This window comes from Eumetopias jubatus, unplaced genomic scaffold, assembly GCF_037043125.1.
Source record: "Eumetopias jubatus isolate StellerSeaLion01/CBP00866 unplaced genomic scaffold, mEumJub1_p1.0 scaffold_8, whole genome shotgun sequence".
NCBI classification, from domain to species: domain Eukaryota; kingdom Metazoa; phylum Chordata; class Mammalia; order Carnivora; family Otariidae; genus Eumetopias; species Eumetopias jubatus.
This window is the reverse complement of record NW_028274814.1, coordinates 85,445,385-85,466,734: the sequence shown is the minus strand read 5'-3', so window position 1 is coordinate 85,466,734 and position 21,350 is coordinate 85,445,385. Positions and strand designations below refer to the sequence as shown.

The window sequence follows — 21,350 nt, the reverse complement described above, 5'->3', positions numbered from 1 at the left end:
TAGATTGCTTTGGGTAGTATAATACATTTTAACAATATTTGTTCTTCCAATTCATGAGGTTCTTTGTGTTGTCTTGAATTTCTTTCATCAGTGTTTTATAGATTTCAGAGTACAGGTCTTCTACCTTTTGGGTTAGGTTTATTCCTAGATATCTTATTATTTTTGGTGCAATTGTAAATGGAATTGTTTTCTTAATTTCTCTTTCTGCTGCTTCATTATTTGTATGTAAAAATGCAAGAGATTTCTGCACATTGATTTTGTATCCTGTGACTTAACTGAATTCATTTATCAGTTCTAGTAGTTTTTTGGTGGAGTCTTTCAGGTTTTCTCTATATAGTATCATGTCATCTGCAAATAGTTTTACTTTTTTTTTTTTTAAAGATTTTATTTATTTATTTGAGAGAGAGAATGAGATAGAGCATGAGAGGGGGGAGGGTCAGAGGGAGAAGCAGACTCCCTGCTGAGCAGGGAGCCCGATGTGGGACTTGATCCCGGGACTCCAGGATCATGACCTGAGCCGAAGGCAGTCGCTTAACCAACTGAGCCACCGAGGTGCCCCTAAAGTTTTACTTCTTCCTTCCCAATTTGGTTGCCTTTATTTTTGTTGTCTGATTGCTGTGGCTAGGACTTCCAGTACTACGTTGAATAAAAGTGGGGAGAGTAGACATCCTTGTCTTGTTCCCGATTTTAGGCAAAAGGCTCTCAGTTTTTCCCCATTTGAGGATGATGTTTTTTATTTATGGTCTATATTATGTTGGGGTACATTCCTTCCAAACCTACTTGGTTGAGGGTTTTTATCATGAATGGCTGTTTTACTTTGTCAAATGCTTTTCCATGTCTATTGAAGTGATCGTATGGTTCTTATCCTTTCTCTTACTGATGTGATGTATCGTGTTGATTGATTTGTGAAAATTGAACCAACCTTGCAACCCAGGAATAAATCCCACTTGATCGTGGTGAATGATTTTTTTAATGTATTGTTGGATTTGATTTGCTAGTATTTTGTTGAGGATTTTTGCATCTCTCTTCATCAGAGATAATGGCCTGTAGTTCTCTTTTTTTGTAGTGTCTTTATCTGGTTTTGGTATTAGGGAATGCTGGCCTCATAGAATGAATTTGGAAGTTTTCCTTCCTCTTCTATTTTTTTGGAATAGTTTGAGAAGAATAGGTATTAACTCTTCTTTAAATGTTTGGTAGAATTTGCCTGTTAAGCTATCTGGTCCTGGACTTTTGTTTGTTGGGAGTTTTTTTGATTAGTGATTCAATTCCTTTGCTGGTAATTGGTCTGTTCATATTTTCTATTTCTTCTTGTTTCGGTTTTGGTAGGTTATATGTTTCTAGGAATTTATCTATTTCTTCTAGGTTTTCCAATTGGAAATAAAGGTTTTCCAATTAGCATATAGTTTTTCATAATTTTCTCTTATAATTGTTTGTATTTCTGTCATGTTTGTAGTTATTTCTTCTCTCATTTGTGATGTTATTTATTTGGGTCCTTTCTCTTTTTTTCTTGATAAGTCTGGCTAGTGGTTTATCAATTTTATTGATTTTTTTCAAAGAACCAGCTCCCGGTTTCATTGATCTTTTCTGTTTTTTTTAGTTTCTATGTCATTTATTTCTGCTCTAATCTTTATTATTTCCTTCCTTCTGCTGGTTTAGGTTTTGTTTGTTCTTCTAGGTCCTTTAGGTGTAAGTTTAGGTTGTTTGAGATTTTACTTCTTGAGGTGGGCCTGTATTGCTATAAACTTCCCTTTTAGAACTGCTTTTGCTGCATCCCAAGGTTTTTGAACCGTTGTCTTTTTGTTTTCATTTGTTTCCATGTACTTTTTTAATTTCTTCTTTGATTTCTTGGTTGACTCATTCATTGTTGAGTAGCATATTATTTAATCATGTATTTGTGGTATTTCCATATTTTTTCTTGTGGTTGACTTCTAGTTTCATAGTGTGGTCAGAAAAGATACATGGCATGACTTTGATTTTTGAATTTGTTGAAGCTTTTTGTGACCTAATATGTGATCTATTCTGGAGAATGTTGCATGTGCACTTGAAAAGAATGTGTATTCTGTTTTAGGATGGAATGTTCTTTTTTTTAACTTTTCAAAAATTTCCATAAGTAGTCTCTACACCCAGTGTGGGGCTCAGATTCACAACCCCAAGATCAACAGTCCCATGCTTTACGGACTGAGCCAGCCAGGTGCCCCTAGGATGGAATGTTCTGAATATATCTGTTAAATCCATGTGGTCCAGTATGTCATTCAAAACCATTGTTTCCTTGTTGATTTTCTGTTTAGATGATCTGTCCATTGATATACATGGGGTGTTAAAGTCCCCTACTATTGTTGTATTATTATCAATTAGTTTCTCTATGTTTGTTATTAACAATTTTATGTATTTGGGTGCTTCCATGTTGGATGCATAAATATTTACAATTGTTACATGTTCTTGTTGGATTGTTCCCTTTATTATTGTATAGTGTCCTTTTTCTTTTTAAGAGTTTATTTATTTATTTATATAGAGAGAGCATGAGCAGGGGTGGGGCAGAGGGAGAGGGAGAGAGAGAATCAAAAGCATTCTCCATGCTGAGTGGAGCCTGATGCTGGGCTTGATCTCAAGACCCTGAGATCATGACCTGAGCCGAAATCAAGAATCAGATCCTCAACCAACTGAGCTATCCAGGTGCCCCTATAGTGTCCTTTGTCTATTGTTACATTCTTTGTTTTTAAAGTCCATTTTGTCCGATATAAGTATTGCTACTCCAGCTTTCTTTTGACATCCTTTGCATGATAAAAGTTTCTCCATTTCCGCAGGTGTCTTTAGGTCTAAAATGAGTCTCTTGATTGGAGGATCTGCAAAATATTGTGTCCATTAAAAAAAAAAGTCACACCACATGACTCGATTTGGCTAATAAAATGTGAAAATTTGGGTGCAGAAGCTTTAACAACCAATGCATGCCTTCCTATTTTCTCCTTTCCTTCTTACACAATAGCCAGATACATTTGAGATGGTAGCTGATCTATCTGGCTTGGTTCTAGAATGATCAAGATAAGCAGAACTGCCATGCCAAATTGCACTGGACATGAGGCTTGAATAAGAAATAAACCTTTGTGGTTGTGATGAGCACTCAGTGTTATACACAACTGATGAATCGTTGAACACATCAGAAGCTAATGATGTACTATATGTTGGCTAATTGAAAATTAAAAAAAGAAAAGAAATAAACTTTTGTGACTTGAAGCCATGCAATAACAACAACAAAAAACAAAAAAATGAGTCTCTTGTATGCAGCATACAGATGGCTTTTTTTTTAATCCATTTTGTCACTCTGTGTCTTTTGACTGAAGTGTTTAATCCTTTTACATTCAAAGTAGTTACTTATAGAAATGTACTTATTATCTTATTACTTGTTTTGTGGTTGTTTCTGAAGATTTTCTGATTCTTGTCTTTCATGGTTTGCTGGTTTTCTTTAGTGATATACTTGGATTTCTTTCTCTATTCTTTGCATATTTATGAGTGGTTTTTGATTTGTGGTTACAATATGTTTATACATAACATCTTCTGCATATAGCAATCTCTAATAAACTGATGGTTGTTTAAGTTTGCATATATTCTTTACTCCTCTCCTCCCCATGTTGTAGGTATATGGTGTCATATTTTATATCCTTTTATTTTGTCAGTTCCTTGACTGATTTTTTTTAGAGAAATATTCATTTTTACTGCTTTTGTGTTTCCTAACTTCATACTGTCACTTTTGATCTTTCAACTCAAAGGGTCCCTTTTAATATTGCTTACAGGACTGGTTTAGTGGTGATGAACTTCTTTTGTTTTTGTTTGTCTGCTAATGGGGTTTCCTTTATGTGTAACTGTCTTCTTTTGTCTTACTGCTTTTAATATTTTTCTTTATCACTATAGTTTGCCTTTTTATTGTATTTTTTTAAATAAGCTGTACACCCAATGTGGAGCTTAAACTCATGACCCTCAAATCAAGAGTTGCATGCTCCACCAACTGAGCCAGCCAGGCACCCTGGTATTTATGCCATTTTAATTATAATATGTCCTAGTTTGGATCTGCTTTTGTTTATTTTTTGGGGTGTTTCCTCTGCCTCCTGGATCTGGATATCTGTTTCCTTCTCCAGATTAGGGAAGTTTTTAGCTATTATTTCTTCAAATACATTTTCTGCCCCCTTTTTTTCTCTTTTGTTCTTGTGGGACTCCTGTAATACAAATGTTATTATGCTTAATGGAGTCACTGAGTTCCCTAAGTCTAGTCTCGTTTTGCATAATTCTTTTTTCTCTCTTTTGTTCAACTTGATTACCTTGCATTACTCTGTCTTCTAAGTCATTAATTTGTTCCTCAGCTTCTTCCAGCCGGCTGTTCATCAAGCATGTTTCTCATTTCATTTAGTGAGCCTTTTATCTCTACTATGTTATTCCTTATCTCTATGTTAATGGTCTCACTGATGTCCTCTACTCTTTTCTCAAATCCAGTGAGAATCCTTATGATCACTGCTTTAAATTCTCCATTAGGCATGTTACTTATATCTGCTTTGCTTAGATCTCCCATCATGGCTTTGTCCTGTTCTTTCATTTTGGGCAAATTCCTGTCTTCTCATTTTGTCTAAGTTTCTGTGTCTATTATTATGTGTTAGAAAAGTCAGCTATGTCTCCTGTTCTTTTTTTTTAAGATGTTATTTATTTATTTATTTGAGAGAGAGAATGAGAGAGAGAGAGAGAGCATGAGAGGGGGGAGGGTCAGAGGGAGAAGCAGGCTCCCCGCTGAGCAGGGAGCCCGACGTGGGACTCGATCCCGGGACTCCAGGATCATGACCTGAGCCAAAGGCAGTCGCTTAACCAACTGAGCCACCCAGGCACCCTATGTCTCCTGTTCTTGAGGGCAATGGTTTTATAAAGAAGAGGTCCTATAGTGCCCTCCAGTGTAATGTTCCCTGTTCCCCAGGGCCTGGTGCTTCTGAGACTGTCTCCAATGTGTGCTTTGTGCTCTTTGCTGTTGTGTCCTGGCTTCTTTATCTCATCCTCCAGTTGTCTACAGAGGCTCTCTTTGCCTGTTTTGGACAGTGTTTGGTCCCTGGCCTGAATGTGGCTTGTTTTAACTAGGTGTGTTCTGGTCTGCTTGTAAAATGAGTCTTGTTGCCACCACCACCGGAACCAAGGCCTCATAAAACTCTCTGGTCAGGAGATGAGGTGTTGGCAGGGGTTTGGGCTGGTCTTCTAGGGGAGAGGGCCTGTCAAGCCGGGGCTGAGCCAGGTGTGACTGGGAGAGGTGGTTCCACCAGAGTGCAGGGAGTGGGGCTTGGCATAAGCAAGTTAGAGAGCAAGTGTCCATGCTCGGCTGGTTTCTGCAGGTGTCCCTGTGCTTATGCTGAGGGGTGGGGGAGGGCAATGGCACAGGCCAGTTCTTTTGTTCTCCATAAATACTACTTCTCTGGGATATGCTCCGAGGTGAACAAGTAACCTCCCCACTGTGTGTCCCTGGCCCTCTTCAGATCACTGTTGCCATGCTATATGTCCATGGGCTGTTTGCCCTGCCTTTTCTCCAAGAGCAGCCCCAATGTCTTCTGAGCTCTATCAGAGCCAAGCACACTGGTCTTTAAAACTCCAGGCTTTTAAGCCCGATTGGTTGCCAAAAGGCATGAAATTTGGCCCCGCTCACTTTCTAAGCCATTTGCTATGGGGATTTGCTTTCCCCTGTGTGTTAGTCTATCTCTCACCCATCTCCACAATGGCGCCTCCCTCCCCACTGCAGCAGCCACAGTCTGTTTCTCTCTGAAGCTGCATATCCTCACTTCCTACCTCCTTCGATGTGTCATCTTCTTTACCTTTAGTTGTGGAGTTTGTTCCGCTAACCTTCAGATTGATTTCTGGGTTATTTAGGATGATATGATAGTTCTCTAGTTGTATTCATGGGTCAAGGTAGCCTAGGGTCCTCCTACTCTGCCACCGTCTTCCCCTCAATCCCACATTTACCATGTTTTAAACTGAACTTTATCATCTTTCTTTCCAGACTGATTTCTCCTTCAGTATTCTGATTTTAGTGGTAGAAATATCCACCCCAGTTGTTCTCAAACTTTCTGGTATCAGAATTTCTTTACACTCTTAATAATTATTGAGGCCTCCAAAAGAACTTTTGTTTATGTGGATTATATCTATCTATATTAGTGTATTGCAAATTAAAACTGAGAAATTTAAAACATTTATTAATTTTAAAATGATAATCTAATACATGTTAAATAAAAGTGCGCTTTTAATGGAAAAAATTCTTCAAAACAGTTAACAATAAAATTTAATGGGAAATGTGTCATTGTTTTTCATTTATACAAATCTAATTTAATATTGGGGTTAATAGAACACAGATTCTCATATCTGCCTTTTCATTCAGTTGGTTGTGATATTACATGTTATATAGTTTCTGGAAAATACTGTCATATACCTGTGAGAGCATGAGAGTGAAAAGGGCAAACAAAGCCTTATTATTATATATTATTATTTCATTTCATATATATAATATGTATCTAATAAATGTTATTTATTTCATATATATTATTTAATAAAGTATTACTATAAAAGTGGTTTTGACCTTGCGGAAAAAAGTCTTAGAGATTCCCAGGCATATCAGGCCACACTTTGAGAAGCTGCTTTTCTATCCGGTCACTTGGATATCTTCTTATATTTTTCCTCTCTCAGTCATCATACACATCTCATATATGTCACTAAGTTTTAACTATTCTACCTCCTAATGCCTCTAGGGTCACAATCCCCTTATTCTACAGTTAGAATTCTTATCTCATCTTTTTCCTAGCTGGCATGTCTGCCTCTATTTTATCTGCTTTCTAAGCCATCCACTTTGTAGCAGAAGTAATGTTTCTAAAATAGAAATAACGATGATGTAACTCATTTTTGAAAATCCTTTACAAGTTTCTCATAGCTTTAGTTAGTATGCAAGATGTTTTATGATCCCGTTTCCACTCCTCTCTAGCTTTTTCTCAAGCCACTTTTCTGTGAGTGTCTTATACTCTAGCTTTCTTTATGCAATACTTGCTGTTCTGAGAAAGCATCGAGGTGATCCATATGTCTGTGTTAATGATACTGTTGTTTGTTGGGTTCATATTGTGTTCCTGGCACTGTGTTCTAAGTACTTTATATATATTATCTCATTTAATCTTCACAGTCTTCTAAAAAAAGAATTGTAATCATTCCATTTTATAGATAAGGAAACTGAGGTTTAGAGAGATTAAGTAACTTTCCTCAAATCATCCAGCTGGTGAATATTCCATCTACGTCTGTTTTTCCATTTCTCTCTTTGGCTAAATACTATTTGTCCTAGAGGTTTAGTTTTAAACATGCCTTCCTTCTAGAAGCCTTTCTTCTGGTATGATCTACATTCCTGCTCCCTTTATTCCCACTTAACCTTGTGAGCAGCTCTAGCTAGCACTTAACATAATACATTATAATTTACTTGTTTGTTTCCTGTACCATTGATTTTCCTGGTAGGTGCGGAAGGGGAACTTCTTTCCCCTAGCACAGGAATCTTAGATTGCATCCTACCATATTTGTCTCTAAGGAGAAAATGCATATTGAAGACCTTAAAACCTAATGTCACTCTGGGCCTGCTTATTCCTTCTATGCAAGCAGGTCCTGCAGTTTCAGAGGAACCATAAAACAGATAATATTATTTCTATATTAATTATTCCAACCTTTTTAAGAGGGGAGGGCAGAGGGAGGAGAGAGAGAATCCCACGTAGGCTCCATGTGCAGCACAGAGCCCGATGTGGGGCTCGATCTCACAACCCTGAGATCAGCCTAAATCTAGAGTCGGACACTTAACTGACTCAGCCACCTAGGCACCCTGATTCCTCCAAGTTTTAAAAATAGTGATCCCGGTCTTCTTTTATTAGCTTAGAGAAGACTAAATAACAACAACAGAAATAATAGCTAACATTTATTTAAATGCATTCCATGTGTCTAAACATTTTACCTGTATATTAATTCATTTAACCTTTATAGCTCCATGGGATAGTTACTATTACCTTTGTTTTACAGATAAGGGAAACTGAGGCATGAAGAGATTAAGTAATTTGCCCAAGATCACACAGCTTGTAAGTGGCAGAGCTGGGAATTCAGTCTCTAAAAACTAACTGTATAAAATACTGAATTTTCTTTGTCCAAGATCCCATAGTTGTATTCTTTGTTAGGGTAAAGGTAAGTGAGGATTAGAGGTAAAGTTATATGGCACAACTCTGGTGTGGTGATCTTATAGAATAAGATGATTTAGTATAGGTTTTTTTTTTAAAGTGTATTTTCTTTTTAAAACAGTATCTTTTCGGTTCAGATGAAAGGATCTTTCATGCAGTCTTTATTACAAAATCATCACAGTTATGAGCTTCCAGCCCAATTAATACCCACTTTCCCAGTGAATAACAGCAACAAAAAGTTTATATTTTATTTGACACTTATGAGGTTGATAATTTTTCTTCTCCCAGCAAGTTTTACATTGGTTAATCCCAGAATCCTGTTTTCTTTATTTATTAGAGAGACACATTTGAACTTTATCTTTTTGGTGGGATTTGTTTGCCCTTATCTTTTTTCTGTGCCCCCAGTCCCTTGAGCATCACAGTGGATGTTTAATTTTGAGAATGCTAATTAGCTTCAGTAGTTACACACCTTGAGGCATTTCTAGACATTTATAACTTTGTAATTTGATATAGAATAGAATGTATTGGAGCTTGTTGGCTTTTTTGGGTTTTTTTGTTTGTTTTTGTTTTTTAAGAAACTTTTGAATTTTGTTCAGGGAGGAATTAGTTAATTCATCTAAATTCAGTCATGGAATTTAGGACTGTTGAGAATTTATTTTACCAATGCTCAGGAATATCATGCTTGTGTTTTGCTAATAATATCTTGAGGTCACTGAGAGTAGTTGGTTTTTTAAGCTGATGTCTTATGTTGTAGTTGAGTTTCAGAATCAGACCAATATGGAGGATGCAATTTTCTTCAAATGAGCCTTTGAATAAGTAGCCAGGCTGATTTGGGGATTTGTGTGATACAGAAAGCACATCTGCAACATGTCCTCTCTGTTGACACACTTTTAATTCTTATTTATACAGGGTGTGCTGTTCAGCTGTCTTTTTGCCAGTCATCATTTTGTCTACCCAGAGTTTCATGTATAATGTTATCGGGGTCATTTTACTCTGTTTCAGAATAAATTTGATTCCAAATTACCTACTTCTGCTATAGCATTCTAACCTTTAGTTTGGAAATGAGTATTCATCAGAGAGATAAATGGATTGATTAAGGAAATTTGAAAACCACAGTATGTTTTTGAGAATGTGATGGGGTGTAAGATAAAGTTTGTAGGCTTCCATTGAGTTCTTAGGAATTGATAGGATTGACCCATGCAAGACTAAAGGGAGTTGGGGATAAAAACATGAGACATGCAGGGGCGCCTGGGTGGCTCAGTCGGTTAAGCAACTAACTTCTACTCAGGTCATAGTCTCAGGGTCCTGGGATTGAGCCCCACATTGAGCCCGAGCCCTGCATTGGGCTCTGTGCTCAGCTGGAAGTCTGCTTGTCTCTCTCCCTCTGCTGCCCCTCCAGCCCCCCTCTCATGCTTTCTCTCTCAAATAAACAAATAAAATCTTAAACAAAACAAAACAAAACAAAACCATGAAACACGCAGAAAGGGACCTATTTCCTAAACTATTCTTTTAGATTTTTTTTCTACTAGATCCCATCCTATTCGAATCTTAAAGCAAGAGCTTCAGTATAATGTAGCTAATTGAATTATCCTCTCTGGTAAGATTATATATGAAATTACTGAGTATTATTAGTATCCCTCTGCAAGCAGGTGAGGAAGCAGAGTTGAAGAGAGCAGAAAAGAAAAAAAAAAAAAAAAGAGAGCAGAAAAGTCCTCATATTAAAGGCATACTCTAATGTTTTCAATTTCATTTTTAAGGAAACTTCTGAAATTATAGGAAACAGCTAAGTAAAGTAGTCATATATAAATAAATCGTTTTCTGATTATACCAGGCTTGCTAGCATACTATATTGATGTGGGGGTGTCAGATAACCACTCTCTACTTGTTTCTTTAGGTAATGGATTGTTTTAAAGTTTTTTGAAGTTTTTTTTTTTTTAAGATTTTATTTATTAGAGAGAGCATGAGCAGGGGGAGGGGCAGAGGGAGAAGGAGAAGCAGACTCCCTGCTGAGCATAGAGCCCCATGTGGGGCTTGATCCCAGGACCCCGAGGTCATGACCTGAGCTGAAGTCAGACCCTTAACCAACAGGAGCCACCCAGGCGCTCCTGTAGTTAATGGTTTATTAACAAATACTTACTTGTTGTGCCAGAACCTATCTGAGAGTAAGGGACATAGCAGTGAAGAAAAAGGAAAAATCCCTGACCTTATAGAACTTACATTTTTTCCCCAGGTTTATTGAGATATAATTGATGTACAGCTTGGTTTAAGTTTAAGGTGTATCACATAGTGACTTTACATATGTATATTGAGACGTGATTACCACAATAAATTTAGTTAGCATTCATCTCCTATATAATTACAGAAAATAAAGCTTACATTTTAATGGGAGAAATGGTTGTAAGAAAAATAACAACCAATACTAATCAGACCTCCATGGAATCAATGACATCCCTAAAATGAGACCCACAAATGGCTGTTTTATTGTACTTTTTCTGAAGTTGGCCCTACTTTTTTGCCCTTTTGGTCCCTTTTTTGCCCATACTGGGGAGAAGAGTGATGGCAGAGCATATAGTAATAGCTTCAGTTTGTCTCAGATTTGCTGTTCATCAGGCACCCTGCAAAATTATTTTGAAAATTATTTCATCACATTAAAATCCTATGAAGGAGATTATTTTATGGGTCAGTAAAGTGAAGTTTACAGAGGTGGTTACAAATTAGATCACATTAAAAAAAATGCAAAACAAAAACAAAAGCAAACTAATCAGATCACATAGCTGGATATGATAGGACTAGGTAGGCCTGCTCCTAACAATTTCAGGGCAACAGGATGGATGGAAGCACAATTTCTGTATATCTATATATTTAAGTTATAAGTCAAGATTTAAAAGACTGTTAAGAGAAAAATGTCCCCTACTTCTTAGATACATGTTTTCCTAGTGACCTAGAAGGCCAGAATTCTCGGACTCCTCAAAGTTCTGAGACAGGATAGGGTAGTGCAGGGATACCCTCTAAGCCTAGTTGCCATCCTCACCCTCTCATCATCTGTCCCTTGGCCATGATTCAGACCATGGAATGTGTACAACAGTGGGTATTGTCTATGGCAGGACAGAATTTGAGAGATCCGCTGAGGTCCTTGGAAGTAGGCTCAAAACTGCTTGGGCGGGGAATTCTGGGATCCAGACCACAGTTGGGGGGTGGTAGAGTCAGGGGCTTCAGGTAGATATGTCCACTTGGTCCCATGAACGTCTAGCCCTAAAGGGATAGGCAGGTCAGAAGAGGGTTAGAGTGGATCTGTCCCAGAGTAGTGTTCCTTTATTATAACCAAGGGTGGTACCAGCACCAGGACTCAAATCCAGGTCTATCTGACCATACTATCTGTTGTCAACAGTAAGAAAGCCTGGATTTACAGAGAGAGGAAGTTTTGGCTTACTGTCTGTTGAGTGGAGCAGGGATGGAAAACAGCTGATCTGACCATATTATGTCATGCCTGGAGAAGTGCTTTAGGATGGACCATCTTTTAAATGAGCCAGTCTTTTGAAAATGTTATTTATTTTTACACTTAGAAACTAGAGAATTTAAGAATTGAAAAAAGTCTTCATATTATTACAAGTGCATTCTGGTCTTTGTGTAGTTTAAGTTGAATGGCACAGTTATGAGGAGACATGGCCTATTTTTCTTCTAAAAAAAGGTGAGGCATAAGCATTTTGGTCTATTTATGTAATGGTCTGTAGTTTATACTGAACAAGAATTTCTTCAGTCCTGTTTTACTTACTTAGGATAAAGCAGTATATAAAAGAACCAGATTATGGTTTATTTGGTATTTTATATCACACATTATAGGTAGTGTAGGCATCATTGTATGGTCTTAAAATTTTTGGTTTTCTGAAATTGATCTCGGGCATATGAAGAGACTGGCTCTGGGGAAATGCAGTTTGGATATAGACTATTATTTCTTCATTACATACATAGAGTATTTAGAGTACATCTGGGTTCTGGTCATTCTTATGGTCCTCAACACAACCAGTCTTAAGATTGACAGTCCAGCCACACTATTTGTCAGATACCCCACTTGAAGCACTCTTGAGTACATTGAAACCTTCACCATCTACATGAACCCAGGATCTTGGACTGTCTTCATCTAATTACAGACTCAATCAGTTCTGTCAGACTCAGAATTTAATTTAAATCTGGTGAGAAGAGGGATGCCTGGGTGGCTCAGTCAGTTGGGCATCTGCTTTCGGCCCAGGTCATGATCCCAGGGTCCTGGGATTAAGCCCCACGTCCGGCTCCCTTCTTGGCAGGGAGTCTGCTTCTCCTTCTCCCTCTGCTCTTACTCGTGCTCTCTTGCTCACTCTCTCTTAAACAAATAAATAAAGTCTTTAAAAATAAATAAATAAATGTGAGAACATAATCATCATTTCTGTTCGGTTTTCAAGCTACTCTTTTTATTAACAGGTGAGAATCTTGTGTTTGCATGTATTGCATGATTGGATCTGTTCAAGGTGAAAAAAGGAATAGAAAAATCTTGAGTGCCATGTACCCTTGATACTAGAGGCATAATTAGTAAGTAAAAGTCCAAATTGATTTTATTTTATTTTTTTTTAAAGATTTTTTTTTAAATTTATTTGACAGAGAGCGAGAAGGGGAACACAGGCAGGGGGAGTGGGAGAGGGAGAAGCAGGCTTCATGCTGAGCAGGGAGCCCGATGTGGGGCTAGATCCCAGGACCCTGGGATCATGACCTGAGCTGAAGGCAGATGCTTAACGACTGAGCCACCCAGGCGCCCCAAGTCCGAATTGATTTTAGACCTAGAACATGGTGGTACAGAAAATAGAATTTTAACCTCCTTCTAATTTTTTTCAGATTTTATTTATTTATTTTTATTTTAGAAAGCACGCACAGGGGAAGGGGCTGAGGGAAAGGGAGAGAATCTCCAGCAGACTCCATGCTGAGCACAGAGCCTGATTTGTGCTCACTCTCAGGATCCTGAGATCACAACCTGAGCCAGAACCAAGAGTCATACGTTTTTAACTTACTGAGCCACCCAGGCGCCCCAATCTCATAATTTTTTCTGAAGAACATGTCTTCGCTATGTCATTTTGATCTGCTTTTTCTGTGATACCTACTCTTGCCAAATAGTGCTATTGCTTATTAGTTCTCATTACCAAATTTGCCAAGTTCCTAAAAAATACTTGTTTTTTTGAAAAAGCACACTAGAATTCTGGCATCCATTTTGAGTGGCAGTTTCAGCAGCATCCTATACTGCAAGGGCTCGGGAATTTGTTGACATAAATCTATTTTCTCTGACTCCTGATTCCCCTACCTAGGTTCTGTAGCCTGTGGTCTATTTTTAAATCTTGCTGCTATGCTCTGTATGCAGCAGTTCTTTTCCTGAATTATTTATCATTGTTTGGAGCCGAATGGAGCAGTATGTTTTTCACCACTGTTCATTAGAACTCACGTGTCTGTCTTCAGCTTGGTTGGCAGATTTGGTTCATGTTAAATCCCGCTGGTCCATTCTGGGAAGGCTGTAAGGCAGGGAACAGGCCACAATCTGTGATATCATGTGAGAGCATTCAGACTTTTTTGGTTATTGTTATTTTGTTTTGGCATCAGTGGGAAAGATAGAAGCTATCCCCTGTTCTTTGCTTAGAGTCTGCTCAGACAGAGATTGTGTTATGCTGATTTTTGTGATAATGTTTATTTTATGTTTTTATGGTAATTGTTGCATTTTTAGGAGAGATGAGGGAAGAATCTGTATGAAAAGCACAGCATTAAATCAAGATTCAGTTTCATTATAAATATAATCCAGATACTTGGGGGCACTAAAAATCTCTGGTCTTGGGATATGGAGCGTTTGTTTATTTTGTTTGGGAATTTTTCTTCTCATTGCCTGTTCTCTCATCTTCTTACAGACTGTAGGCTTGGAAGAAGGATGGCAAAATCTAAAAGTGAGGCAATTATTTTGAATGATATTTCTTTCCTTTTCTGTTTTCTGGTGCATCAGAACTGATGTTTCTCTTTTGTTTTCATCCTGTGTTTTTTTTCCTTGCATCCTGTCTTTCATCAAAATATTTTTCTTGACATTGCTGCTTTTTTTCCTCTTTGGTAGGTGAGCACACCACTTCTTGTGTGTTTCTTACTTTTAAAAATATTTTCGATGGGGTGCCTTGGTGGCTCAGTTGGTTGAATGCCTGACTGATTTTTGGCTGAGGTTGTGATCCTAGGGTGTGGGACTGAGCCCCAGGTCCAGCTCTGCTCTGAGTGTGGAGTCTGCTTGGGATTCTCTCTCTCCCTCTCCCTCTGCCCCTCCTCCTGCTCATGTGCATGCTATCTCTCTCTCTCAAATAGATAAATCTTTTTTTTTTTTTAAAGATTTTTTATTTATTTATTTGAGAGAGAGAGAATGAGAGATAGAGAGCGCGAGAGGGAAGAGGGTCAGAGGGAGAAGCAGACTCCCCGCCGAGCAGGGAGCCCGATGCGGGACTCGATCCCGGGACTACCAGGATCATGACCTGGGCCGAAAGCAGTCGCTTAACCAACTGAGCCACCCAGGCTCCCTCAAATAGATAAATCTTTAAAAAATATGTATTTTCCCTTTTCACATCACTGTAGGTAGAAGGGGGTGGCTGTCAATCATTTGGACACTGGGGAGGGAAAAACCATGTTTGTCCCCCCAACCCTGTTGGCCATCTCTGAGTTTGCTTGTACCTTGAAAAAAAAAACAGTAATGGTATAGATTTGAGTCCTATTCTTGCACCAGTGATGAAATACCTTTTTTTAAAAAAGATTTTTTTCCCTTATAAAACATTTTATTTTTTTTAAATTTTTTTATTGTTATGTTAATCACCATACATTACACCATTAGTTTTTGATGTAGTGTTCCATGATTCATTGTTCGTGCATAACACCCAGTGCTCCACGCAGAACGTGCCCTCTTTAATACCCATCACCAGGCGAACCCATCCCCCCACCCTCCTCCCCTCTAGAACCCTCAGTTTGTTTTTCAGAGTCCATCGTCTCTCATGGTTCATCTCTCCCTCTGACTTACTCCCCTTCATTCTTCCCCTCCTGCTATCTTCTTCTTTTTCTTTTTTCTTAACATATGTTGCGTTATTTGTTTCAGAAGTACAGGTCTGTGATTTGTGTTGCACAATTCACAGCGCTCACCATAGCACATACCCTCCCCAGTGTCTATCACCCAGCCACCCCATCACTCCCACCCCCACCACTCCAGCAACACTCAGTTAAAAAAGATTTTATTTATTTATTTTAGAGAGAGCACGAGCAGGGGGAGGAGCAGCAGGGGAGAGGGAGGCAGAGGGCGAGAATCTCAAGCAGACTCTGCATTGGGCAGGGAGCCTGACTCAGGGCTTGATCCATGACCCTGAGATCATGACCTGAGCCAAAATCTGATGCTCAACTGAATGAGCCAGCCAGGGGCCCCTGAAATACTTCTATATTCTGAACCAGAACAAGGTTTTTGGCCTCTGTTGCTACTTTTGGTCAGTACTACTGGCTGAGAAACTGGCCTCACTGCTCAGTGATTCCAGGTATTACCATCATTATCATTTTAATCCCCTGTGATACTGGCTCTCAGTTGCATAAATCCCACATTTCTCAGCAGGACCTTAGGACAGCCCCACTCACCGACTATTCTCCTGATAGTTCATTAAGCTCATTTCTTTGGACTGAGTCAGCCAAGTTGAACTAGACTAAATATACTATCTTTCCCTTGTGCTTTTGCTCTCCCTCAAGTTATCTTCAACTCTCTTTGCCAATACATTTCCACCTTCCTTGAAGAATCCAGTGCAGAATTAACATTGTTTAGGAAACTGTCCATGATTCAAGCTACCCAGCTCTTATTAATTTGTATTCCTAATTTTTGTATTTTTGAGCCTTCTATTTTCTTTTTACTTACTTATTTATTTGAGAGAGAGAAAGAGAGCATGCATGTGTGCAAGAGCAGGGAGGGGCAGAGGGAGAGGGAGAGGAGAAAGAAACTCAAGCAGACTCCCTGCTGAGCGTGGAGCCCCTTGTGTGGCTTGATCTCATGACCCTGAGATCATGACCTGAGCTGAAATCAGGAGTTGGTCACTTAACCAGCCTCAGCCACCCAGGCGTCCTGAACCTTGTTTTCAAGTTGCTGATGATTTAAAGCACAATCCCTGTGTTCAAGGAGGTCTAATCTTAGAGGAAAATCAGAGGTAAATGGACTTGTTTTTCTCATTATTTTGAATTTCTGTTGGTTTTTCATTTCACATATGTATCTTTAAATTACTGATTTCAATTATAAGGGCAGGAACAATCATCTTCCTTTCCTTTTTTTTTTTTTAAGGATTTTATTTATTTATTTGAGATAGAGAGAGTGCATGAGAGGAGGGGGTGGGGCGGGTGAGAGGGAGAAGCAGGCTCTCCATTGAGCAGGGAGCCTGACGAGGGGTTTGACCCCAGGACCCTGGGATCATGACCTGAGCTGAAGGCAAACGCTTAACCGACTGAGCCACCCAGGCGGCCCCCAATTATCTTCCTTTCTGTGAAATCTTATGAACTGTTTCTACTGCTCTTGGCACATGGTAGGCAGTTACCTGCCTTACTAGAAGGCTGACTCATTGGATGATAGGGTATCAGTGTAGGGAAAGAGGGATCCTAAGTATTGGGAATTCTCTATTTTGTATATTTTAGAATGGTAAGAATACTAGGACTTTACAGTCTTACTTGAAATTATACTTTGGAGACTAAAATGACACAGACTAAAAATTGAAAATCCAGAAAGACATACTTGGTTTCTGAAATAACCATCCAAATTTTGTCTGCCTAACAAAGTTAGAACGTATTTATTATTGGCATGCTGGGAGGATGGTTTACTTGAGCAAAAGTCTGTCCCTGATGGTGGTGTTGTGCATCTTTAATAAATTTGAGTTCACCTTAGTTTACTGTAAAAGTCTTTTAGATGACATTCAGAACCAAAATTTCACATTATCTGCTGGGCTGTTAACCTCTGTTTCCAGCCCCCCATGATACTGTGTATTAGAGTTGAGTTTATCTTAGAGATCTTAATTCAGAACTAGATCTTTAAGAGTAGAGTTATGTTTCATTTTTCTGACATTTTTTAGAGTACTTGATAGTGTTAAGGTAGGGTAGATAGCATGAACGTTCTTGAGGGAAGGCTAAGAGGAATGCTACTTGGGACTACTTATTTGCCCAATCCTTTTGTATGAAATCAGTCTCCTGGCCACTTGTATTGCCTTCTTTGCTCCTCCCCAGCCATGCCCCTGAATCTTCAGTCCTAGTGCTGCTGACTGCAAACGTAGGAAACAGTCCCTAAATCCAGCTTTACTTCTGGCACCATTGTAGAGTTTGAGGGCCTCCAAGACCACCTTTGGGTTCAGTATTTTGCTAGAAGGATTTATAGAACTCAATAAAAGCTGTCACACTCAAAGTTACGGTTTATTTCAAGCAAAAGGATACAGATTAAAATCAGCCAACAGAGTAGATGCATGAGGTAGAGTCTAGCAGGGTTCCAAATGCTGAGCTTCTGTTTGTCCTCTCCTAGTGGAGTCAGGGACAGCGTTAACTCTTCCTGGCAGTGGTGTGTGACAATACACATAGAGTACTGCCAACCAGAGAAGCTCACCCGAGCCTTGGTGTCAAGTTTTTTTTGGGACTCCATCATGTAGATATGTTTGATTGCCAACGTAGCTGACCTCAGTCTCTAACCCCTCCTGAAGTTGCACTGATCCTGTGTGACTCATAGTCCCCACTATAAATCACATTGTTAGACCCTTTGGCACAGCTCAAAGCCCTCAGTAAACAAAAACTTTTTAACAACAGGCATTTCTGCAGTTTAGGTTTACTTCCAGGGAGATGAGGGCAAAGACCAGACCTGTCTTTGGCCAAGGTTAAATCCTTTACTACACACTGTGCTAGTTCAATCTTTGGCCCCAACCAAGGGGAAGGGAAAGGGAACTAATTTAAAATTTTTTGAGCCATGGGGCGCCTGGGTGGCTCAGTTGGTTAAACCGCTGCCTTCAGCTCAGGTCATGATCCCAGGGTCCTGGGATTGAGCCCCACATCGGGCTCCCTGCTCATGCAGGAAGCCTGCTTCTCCCTCTGCCTGCCGCTTCCCCTGCTTGTGCTCTCTCCCTCTCTCTCTCTCTCTCGCTATCTCTCTCTGTGTGTCAAATAAATAAATAAAATCTTTAAAAATATTGTTTTTGAGCCATGCAAATTTGTTTTTTGATCAGAAAGTTTAATATGTATAAATTGATTTTTTTTTTTTAAATAGAGATCCAAGTTGATAAAGCTCCTAGGCACCTGAGAGAAGCAAACTCAGCTCATCCCTGGTGGAACAAACCTCAATCCTAGCTTCAAAGAATTCCTAAAGATAGATTGCCAACAAATAGGAGCTAATAATAGTAATATAATAATATCTCAAGTCATTACAAACAAAAATTAGCAGAAACAAGTGATTCAGGCCCATAGAAATAAAAATGATAATTCAAAGTTAAAAACTCAGTGGAAGGGAACTTACGGTTGTGGTCATGGTGGAGGAGCAAGAAGTAGATTTATGCCTCTGCCTTAAACAAATATAAACAAATGAATAACTGGACAAAATATATTTTTAAAACTGTTTTAGACATTGGACAAAGGGTAGTGCAGCAGACCAGTGAAACCTCAGAGAAGGGAAGCAAACAAGTTGATCCCTGTGATGGCCCCATCTGATGAAAGTTTCTAGACATTTGGATGAGAAGAGATACCTAAACAGAGCTGGCAGTCTCCCACATTTGAGGAGACAGAAGTAAAAGCTCAGAGAAGCCAGATCAGCTAGAATTTGTGGGCAGAGTATTTGACAGAAGAAAGCTTCACACAAAAAGCGAGAGCTCCAGAAATTTGTAGAAGTTTACCCTAAACCTGAACTGTCCAGTACAGGAGCTACTAACCTCATGTGGATATTTAAAAATTCAGTTCTTCAATTGTACTGATACATTTTGAATGCTCAGTTGCCACAATTTCATCACTGCAGAAAGTTCTATTGGATTTTACTGTCTTAGACTTGCTAGTTGAGTGCTAATCAGTTTATGAATAGTGAAGAAATTAACGCCAGAAAAAGACCACTAGAAAGCATTAGGCAGAACAGTCCCTGGAATACAGGGCCACAAATATGCTATGTTTCTACTAGCCAGAGCAGAAACACTTTCTAACACCTGGGACATTGAATGGAGGCCTTAGAAGGGCGTAGCCTCAGTAAAGCAGTCAAATTAGCCCTAATCTAAAGGATTTACCTTGGATTTGCCTAACAGCATAAAAGCAAGCCTCAGAAGGATGAAATTGCTTCTAAGTCAGGAATTCCTAAAACAAAGCTCAAAATTATAAGACTTAAAAAAACACCAGCCAAGAATGCAAAATTGACAACATTTGGCATCCAATCACAAATTATCAGGCATATAAAAGAAGCACAGAATACAGTTTATACTGAGGAGAAAAACCAGTCAGTAGAAGTAGGCCTAGAAATTACACAGATGATAGAATTAGTGGACAAGGACATTGTAACAGTTAACAGCTGTTCCAAATGTTCAAAAAACTAAAAGAAAGATTGAGCATGTTAAGTAGAGACATGGAAGATATAAAAATGACCCAAATCAAACCTCCAGGGACAACTGGGTGGCTCACTCAGTTAAGCGTCTGCCTTTGGCTCAAGTCATGATTCCAGGGTCCTGGGATCTGGGTTCTGGGATCAAGTCCCACATCAGGCTTCCTGCTCAGCGGGGAGCGTGCTGCTCCCGCTCCTTGTGCTCTCTCTCTCTGACAAAAAAAAAAAAAAAGAAAAAAGACACATCCAAAATGAAATATAAGTGGGGTACCTGGCCAACTCAGTTGGTAGAGCATGTGACTCTTGATCTTGGGGTTGTGAGTTAAGCCCCACATTGGGTATTGAGCTTACTTAAAAAAATAAGTAAAACAAAATGAAATATAAGAAAAAGATTGAAAATATACAGTGATAAGTAAATAATAAGTAAACAGTGGGACAACATCAAGCAGTCTTTAAGAATACAAGTAATTGGAGTCTCAGGAATATAGGGGTGGGGACAAAAAAATATTTGAAGAAATAATGGCTGAATATTTTCTAAATTTAATGAAAACTGTAAACTCACAGATCCAAAAAGCTCATTTAAGATTTTTTTTCTTCATCACTGGTTTTAAGCAATTTGATTATGATATGCTTTGGTGTAGTTCTCTTCATGATTTTTTCTATTTTAGGTTCCTTTGAGATGCTTAGATCCATGAGAATCCAAAAAGAACAGTCATGAAGAGAGCTATACCAAGATTCATCTTAATCAAATTGCCTCAAACTAGTGAAAAAAGAGGAAGTCCTCAAAGTAGACAGAGAAAAGAACCTACATTATATACAGAGGGGTTATGGTCTGAATTGTGTACCCCCAAATTTGTATGTTGAAGTTAGGATTTCAACATACAAACTTGGGGGGACTGTACATGGAGAAAGGTCTTTAAAGAGGTGATTAAATTAAAATCAGTCTGTTAAGGGGGAGCCTGGCTGGCTTAGTCAGTAGAGCGTGTGACTCTTGATCTTGAGGTTATAGGTTTGAGCCCTCTGTGGGATGTAGAAATTACTTTAAAAAAGAAAATATTTTAAAAAATGAGGTTGTTAGGGTGGGCCCTAATCTGGATTGGATTATAAGGACTAGTGTTCTTAGAAGAAGAAGAAATGTGAAAACATAAAGGGACACCAGGGGCATGAGTGCGTAGAGACAAAACCACATGAAGACCCAGTGAGAAGGTGGCCATCTGCAGGCCAAGGAGAGAGGCATCAGGAGAAACCAAACCTGTCGATACTTTGATCATGGACTTCTAGCCTCCAGACTGTGAGACAGTAGATTTCTGTTGTTTAAGCCATCTCATCTGTGGTATTTTGTTATGGCAGCCCTGACTAATACACAAGGTAAGAATTACGGCAAACTTTTCATTAGAATCATTGCAAGCCAGAAGATATTAGAGTGGTAACATTAAAGTGCTAAATGTGAAAGCCTATAAACCTAGAATTGTATATGCAGTGAAAAATGCCTTTAAAAAATTGAAGAGGGGGGTGCCAGGGTGGCTCAGTCATTGGGCATCTGCCTTCGGCTC

At 38.9% G+C, this 21,350-nt stretch overlaps 1 protein-coding gene across 5 annotated transcripts in view; it reads left to right on the top strand.

The window, feature by feature from the left end:
* The window catches only part of R3HDM2 (R3H domain containing 2), a 157,539-nt gene that overhangs the window by 51,334 nt on the left and 84,855 nt on the right, over window positions 1–21,350 (top strand). Inside the window, exon 1 of one of the 5 annotated variants that reach the window (XM_028110768.2) lies at window positions 12,682–12,767. The exons of the other annotated variants lie outside the window; for them this stretch is intronic. The gene's annotated coding sequence lies outside the window, so the exon portion shown is untranslated. Of the gene's footprint in view, window positions 1–12,681; window positions 12,768–21,350 lie in introns of those variants that run through there. 5 annotated transcript variants of the gene reach the window in all.